Source organism: Octodon degus, unplaced genomic scaffold (genome assembly GCF_000260255.1).
Source record: "Octodon degus isolate 3935 unplaced genomic scaffold, OctDeg1.0 scaffold00112, whole genome shotgun sequence".
In the NCBI taxonomy this organism is placed as follows: Eukaryota; Metazoa; Chordata; class Mammalia; order Rodentia; family Octodontidae; genus Octodon; species Octodon degus.
In genome coordinates, this window is record NW_004524688.1 from 3,868,106 (window position 1) to 3,875,925 (window position 7,820).

The following is a 7,820-nucleotide window of genomic DNA, read 5'->3' on the forward strand; positions in this document are numbered from 1 at the left end:
TTTCGAGGTACCAAGGATTGAACTCAGAACCTTGCACTTGCCAGGCAAGCACTTATTTTACTGAGCCATCTCCCTGACCCCTCAGCAAATTTTTTGTCTAACAAGTGACCCTATTATAGGAGGTATGACCAAAATGGTGAATGTTTAAATTTTTCAAAAATTATTGTAATAAGATATATTGCCATTGATCTGCCTTACAATACTCCAACTCACATAAAAAATAATTGATCTCATTGTTATTGCCACATTTTGAAGCAGATCTGCAAGTCCTCTTTCATGAATACCTTGACAAAGTGTGATAAAAAAAAAAGATACAGTGTGTTCTGCTGCTGAGTGCAGCCAACAGAAAGGAGGCTCAGAGATTTTACCACGTGGTTCTGAGTGGCCTTGAACTTACCATGTTGTCTAGATTGGCCTTGAACTCATAGTGATCCTCCGGTCTCACTCAGACCTCTAGGTGCTGGGATTATAAGCATGTGCCACACCCCAGGCCATGGAAACATGGCATGTCCTCATCCATCTTATTCACTGTATCTGGCACCATGCAAACTCCAGCTCGCCAAAATGTCAAAATGACCATGAAAGGTAATTGTGAATCAATTCAAGATATCAAGCCATCTGTGACAGTGCAACTGAAGACACTCATGAAAGAAGACTTCCATTATTTTGCTGAACTCAAGCACCTATAATATTTAGATGCCAATAGCATACCCATCTCTGACAGGACTAAACAAAAAAAGGGGATACAAAGGAAGGACGATTTTGTATTTGTATATACAGAATAGTTAGGATAGATGTACAGCTACTTTCGCTTAATTCAATGAGAAGAAAGATTTGTACTAATAGTGTTTGGACAGGATATCCCGTCTGCTTCTTGTACTATGGATAACCGCTAAGAAGATAACAATGTACAATGTATTAATTATTGGAAATGTCCTATTAATGAGCTTTGAAACTGTCTCATTGATATTTGTTTCTCAATAAAATAAAATAAAATAAAACATAAAAAAAAAGAAAGAAGACTTACAGAAGTGCTTCAGAAAGTGGTAATGGATGATGGGCTAAGTACATTTAAAATAAGGGGGGAGGTGTTTTAAGGAAGATTAATGGTAATATTTCTTTTCTGTAAATTTTTTTTTTTTTTTTTTTCGGAACCAGGGATTGAACTCAGGCCCTTGCGCTTGCCAGGGAAGCGCTTATTCCACTGAGCCATCTCCCCAGCCCTCTGTAAATTTTTTAAATTTAAACATTAACTATATTTTTTTATTATACTTGGTACGTTGAGTTCTCTTCTCAGGATACAGTTGCTTTGAAAAATAGTCTATAAAAAGGGGGAAACCATACTAAATTACAAAGAAAGGATGGAAAGGGCAGAGACTGATGGGGGTAAGAAAAGAAAAAGACATGTTTTCTCTCTAAATTGAATTTCTGAAACTCTGTGATCATTTTCTCCCTCTAGGCCCAAGTGCAGAATTGGTTTGGACATGTTTTTTTCACAAGTTAACCAATACTTGGTTGTTACGAAAGCCACCAAGGTTTCTCTTAGAAACAAATGACTCTTACCTCTCATTTCATTTCAATAAAAATTGATCTGAAAAAGCCCTAGGAAACTTCCCTCTACCCCTGGGCTGGCAGCTCAGTACAAGTCACCTTCTAGGTATCAAGGACCATAGCCTGAAGACCCAGAAGAAAGGCAATAAAGTGACCAAACACCAGCTTGTGAAAAATATATGACTAAGCAATAGCCAAATAGGAGAGGCAAGTGATCGTGGAAAGATAGGGTCTTTTGTGTCAACCCACCAGAGAGTGACTCACCTTCTGTGAAGGCCAGGACCAACTCTCTGCTTATTGTGTGAGGAGGACGCACACTCCAGGCCAGTCCAAGAGCTCTTGAGCTCATCAGCAGCGCAAACGTGCCAGTGTTAGACTGTGAAGATGTCCAGGGTGTAAGGAATGAAGGAGTGAAAAGGCCAAGGAACTATGCTCCCCAGCCAATAGAATGAATCTGGTAGGAGTTGCAAATCCAAAGCGAAACCCAGAAATGAGTGAAATGCCCCGAAGGACCCCGTCTCCATTGGAGTGACAGGGAGAGTCCTGTTTGGTGGGAGTCCAGAGTGTTGCCAAGAAAAGAAAAAGCAGCTGCCAGCTCAAGGACAATGCCAGTGTCCCCTGGAAAGTACCCTGCTCAAGGCCACAAGAGCACCTGGGCCACACTGCACACCCAGGACACGGCTGCTCTGCTACAAAGCAGTGTCTGCTCGCTGGGTAGCCAAGGTGCTCAGGACTTCCTCTGTCTCTCTCGATGTTTGTTTCTTTTCTGTTTTGGCTGTGTCCTTAGTCACTTGCTTGCCTTTCTTCTCTGGCCAAGGATCCTGTTCAGCTGATAGTGCCAGGTCTGTCCCATGATCCTGGGCAACGGTCTGTGCTGGAGCTTGGGCCTGCAGACACGCGCCCACCCTGCAGGCCAGGCTCCTCCCTAGGGGTGCGGGGTGGACAGTGGCAGCTCAGCGTTTGCTTGGATCTTGGTTCTCTGTCTTACCCCACAGACACACATGAGCCCTGGAGGTGGTACTGAGTCCTGGGGCTTCCTGGGGAAAGGCTGCCCCACTCTACAGAGAGACGAGTTCTGCACGCAGCAGTCCAAGGTCTGTTTCCTTCACAGGCCCAAGATAATGGGAGATTTGTTTCGTAATGTCATGCATAAGTGACAGTTCATTAATCATTTGAAAACTTACACCATATGCAAAAAATGAACTCGGAATAAGAAGTTAAGTGGAACATTGGGCTGGGGTGTGGCTGAGAGGTAAAGTACCTGCCTAGTGTGAGCAAGGCCTGGGTTTAGTTCCCAGCACTGAAGAAAAAATAAAGGAAAGGAAAACTAGTGAAAAACACAACTGACTATTGACAAAGTTTACATCATTGAAGAGATAAAGTGACAAATTAAAAATTATCTTTGAATTGTAAGTATCAGGACTGAGGGTCAGGGGCTGGTGAGATGGCTCAGTGGTCTAAAGCACCTACTTAGAACAAGCTTGGCAAAGCACAGGGACCACGGTTCAATCCCCCAGCACCACATGCCAGCCAGCCGCACCCCCTAGTGGACTGAGCTGGCCACACACACACACACACACACATAAATAAATGAATAAATTTTTTAAAAAAATGTTATAAAAATAAAAAAAAAGACTGAGGGTCAGCCAAATAGTTCAGTGGATTAAAGCACCTGTAAGTAGGTACAGAGGCCGGGGGTTCTATCCCCGGGCCTGTTGTGCTGGCCCTGCCCCCATGGTGCATTCAGATGGTAATTGAGACTGGGTGTGGTGGCCTACGCCTATAATCCCAGCTCTTGGGAGGCTGTAAACAGATGGATCACTAGGAATCTGATCTACTAGTGAGACCCTGAACATCCTGTAGGCCCTTCCCTAAAATAAAAAAAAATTTAAAAAAATTAAAAAAAGGAAAGGAAGGAAGGAAGGAAGAAAGAAAGCTCCCCAAAGGAGAAAAAGTACTTATTATCATGGTGCTTTGTGGAGATAAAGAATCTGGTCTTTTAGGGTTCCATTCCTAACACTGTGGAAGGCAGGAAGGCAGGAAGGCAGGGAAGGCAGGGAAGGCAGGGAAGGCAGGGAAGGCAGGGAAGGCAGGGAAGGCAGGGAAGGCAGGGAAGGCAGGAAGGAAGGGAAGGCAGGGAAGGCAGGCAGGAAGGGAAGGCAGCCAGGCAGCCAGGCAGGCAGGAAGGCAGGAAGGCAGGGAAGGAAGGAAGGAAGGAAGGAAGGAAGGAAGGAAGGAAGGAAGGAAGAAAGAAAGGAAGGAAGAGAAAGAAAGAAGAAAGAAAGAAAGAAAGAAAGAAAGAAAGAAAGAAAGAAAGAAAGAAAGAAAGAAAGAAAGAAAACTAGATTGACCAAACCATTTCTGGCATTTTTTTTCCTTCAAAGGCAACTGTCCTGGTTCCATCTCTCTCCACTGCAACTTCCTGTGCTACAACTCCGAGGGGGACCTCATTGTTACTTGAAATATCTTCCTTTGGTGACACCTTACTACATTTAAAGCTATGTGCAATGGTTCTCAAGGTCCCTTTCAGTTGTGAAAGCTATTTGACTTTACCTTTTGTCAGCACTGAGTTTGAGGCCATCCTGGGCTATCTAGGGAGTCCAAGGCCAGCCTGAACTGCACAGTGAGAGTCTGGCTCAAAAAAAAAGAGGTCGTAAGCCTCAGGTAGTGATCAATTATTAGAAATAAGTGACGCTGAAGAGCAGGTGACGGCAGGCAGCACACAGTCTCCAACAGTAAGTAGGTCAATTAGCACAAGTCTGATAAGAAATCTGTTTCATCAGAGAAACTTCTAACAGCACTTCAAAGAGTGATTTTGATTCTAAGCAGGAATTAATTTCTCCTTTTCCATCCTATAGATTTTTTTTTTTCAGATTTGCCTTTTAGTCAAAATCTTAGGTAATATATGGAAAGAATTATAAGGGGAGGATCTATTTCAGTTCTGTTTCCTGTTATTTGTTAATCTATGGACCAACAAGCAGTCTACCTCATCTCTGATCCTTTTGTTGTCTGTAAAATGACAGATGTGGACTAAAAAAAAAGATGATCTTTTATGTGTGAGTCCTGAATTCAGTGATTCAACCAGCCATAGATAGAAAATATGGGGAGATAACTGAGTAGAATAGGCACTTGCCTGGCAAGAGCAGGGTCCAGAGCTTAATCCTAGTACTGCGGAAAAAAAAAAAAAAATCAGAAAAAATAATTGTGTCTGTACTGGGCATCTATGGACTTATTTTCTTGTTGTCCCTATTTTTACAACATTTATATTACATTAGGGTTTTTCAGTAACCTAAAGGTAATTTAAAGTATACAGAAGGAAGTACATGAATTATGTGCCAATCCTATGTCACAAAGAGCTGGGAGTGTCCAAGCATTCTAGTTTCTCAGGGGACCATGAAATGACCCTGTTTTTTATTTTTTTATTTTTATTTTTATTATTTTTTTTTTTTTGTGGAACCGGGGATTGAACTCAGGCCCTTGCGCTTGCCAGGGAAGTGCTTATTCCACTGAGCCATTTCCCTGGCCCTTTTTTTTTTGACCCTGTTCTTTAGCATTCTTTTGTTTGTTTGTTTGTTTGTTTGTTTTTTGCAAAACCGGGGATTGAACTCAGACCCTTGCCGCTTATTCTACTGAGCCATCTCCCCGGCCCCTTTGAAATGACCCTGTTTTGAGGGAACAGAGGATGGTGAGACCGGAGATTAGGGTGCAGCAAACTAGCTAAGTGGGTGTGGCTTGTCAATCACAGAGATTTATTGCACATGCGCAGAACACAGTTCCCAAGTTCCGGAACACAGTTCCAGAATACGTGGAACCAATCAGAAAATATTGTCTTTAATTCTTCTGGGGAAAATCAATCAGGTTTTTGATAGGACAGCCTAGATCTGCGTCTGCCTAAAGAATGAAATGGAGATGACCTCTGCCATTAACCCGGTGGCTGCTGTGATCTCTTTTAGTGGCCTGCTGTTATTTTGCAGAGCACACTTATTTTCTTACCTTTGATAAACACAAAAGCTCATGGCCATTTTTGTCTGTCTTGTCTAATTCTATGTTCCATACAGCAAGAATCGAGAGTCTGCAGAACCTCAGAGTCTGGAGAGAACTGTGCTTCTCAAACTTGGTGGTATAAACTATCTCCCTGGAGATGCTGCTCAAATACATCTTCTTATTTATTTATTTATTTGGTACAGGGTCTTGCTATGCAGTTTGGACTCATAGTGATCCTCCTGACTCAGTCTCCCCAGTGCTCCCGGATTACAGGTGTGCACCACCATGCTGGGCTTCAGCGGCCAGCACTGTGAGCCCAGGGCGAGGCCAGGCAGGTGCTTAGACCACAGAGCTATCTCCCCAGTCTCAAGCACAGTTTCTTATTCACCAGGTCTGGGCTAAGACTGAGGGTCTGCATTTTTAATAAGTCCCCATGTAATTTGAAGTCAGTTGATGCTGTTGGATCATGCTGTAATGAAGGCTGTTACTGGGTTTGGGGCATGCTGAAGGTTCCCTCTGGAGGTGGTTTGAAGTTCTTTCTGTCCTAAGCAAAGAATTGGTCAAGACAAACACAAACAGTAACACAGTTTCAATAAAGGTATGAAAAGAAAATAGGCTTTTCAGAATAAGTCTGGGCCAAGTAAAAGTAGGAAAAGAAGCACACCCTACAGCATGAGGGCGTGCCACCATGCAATAGGGAACGTGGTGCAAAAACCCAAGGTGGGCTGTCTTTCTTGTGTCACTCGCTTCTCAGGTTGATGTCAGATCTAGGCCATTCTGTCGAAAACCTGCTAATGAGGAGTCCATGTGCAGGGCTTTGGAACTATTCTGTGCATAAATCCTGTGATTTTGCAATTGACAGGTCACACCAACTTCCCCAGCCAGTTTTGCTACGCCCTAATCTATCTCAAAGCCATTATGATACAAGCATTAATAGCTGCCAGAGTTTTAAAAAGCAGTGTCAACAGTTGATAACAATAAATTCTGGGGCCAGCCAGATAACTCAGTGACTAAAAAGCCTGCTTCGGAAGAACGCAACAGCCAGGTTTGATCCCAGCATGCAGTGGCCGGCCCACCCCCAGAGTACATGAGGGAGGCGATGGTGACTGGGCATGGTGGCACACAGCCGTAATCCCAGTGCTTGGGATGCTGAAAACAGGAGAATCACTATGAGTCTGATCTATGTAGTAAGACCCTGTATACCTTGTAGGCCCTGCCCTAAATTCATTAAATAAAAATAAATAAATAAATAAATAAATGCTTATTTTCAGCAGGTTTTGTGGTGCATGCCTGTAATCCCAGGATGCAAGAATGTTGTAGGCAGCTAAATGAACAAAAATATTACAAGTAGTGAGTCAGGGCTGGGTCCACCAAGAAGCCAGTATGGAAAACAAGATACCTTGTAACTGTGGTAGAGACAGACACTTCCACTGTGGCCAGACCTCAAGACAAAAGATGAAACGAATGCACCCACATACCTCCCTAGAGATGTATATACTAAACAGGTATCCATCATCTTGAGGGAGCCAGGGAGAATCACTAACTCAACCCCCTATGGGAAAAGCCCCTGTTCTGTATTCATGACCAAGTGCTAAATGACTCACTTCCCCATTTGACCCCGATTTAATCAATTTTACCTGAGCAGTTGTGCTTGTAATCTTATTGGTTGACCAGAGTTTCGGCCCACTTTTCGATTTCCCATGTTTCCCACCCTGGACCTCTCTCACATCATGGATTTGTTCTATGAAAATCCCTAGGAAAGGCAGGGTCCTTGGCAGCCCATTTGGGTCCCCATCTGTCTTTCTTGAACAGGAGCTTTCTTTCCCGCAATAAACATATTCTGCTCTTAACCTCTGTTGTCCCTAAAACTCATTTTTTGATTTTAGAGAACACATCTCTAGCAGGTTGGGAGTATCTTTCCCCTATATCAGGAGGATCAATGGGAATTTTAGGCCAGCCTGGACTAGTTCAAGGCCAGGCAGAACTGCATAATGAAATCTTGTCTCAAAAAGATCAACAAGAACAAAAAGCTTATTTTTTTTCTTTTTTTTTCCCATAATTTTAATGAGAGACAAATAGCAATGAGACAGTTTCAAATCAATTGGTAGGACAGTTTCAATAATTAACACATTGCATACTCTCTTCCTAGTGGTTATTTGCTATACAAGATCGGACATGATATCCTATTTACAAACACTATTAGAACAAATCCCTCTATTCATTTAGAGAATGTAACTAACCATTTTGAATACACAGATACAAAATAGCCATTCATCTGTATCCCC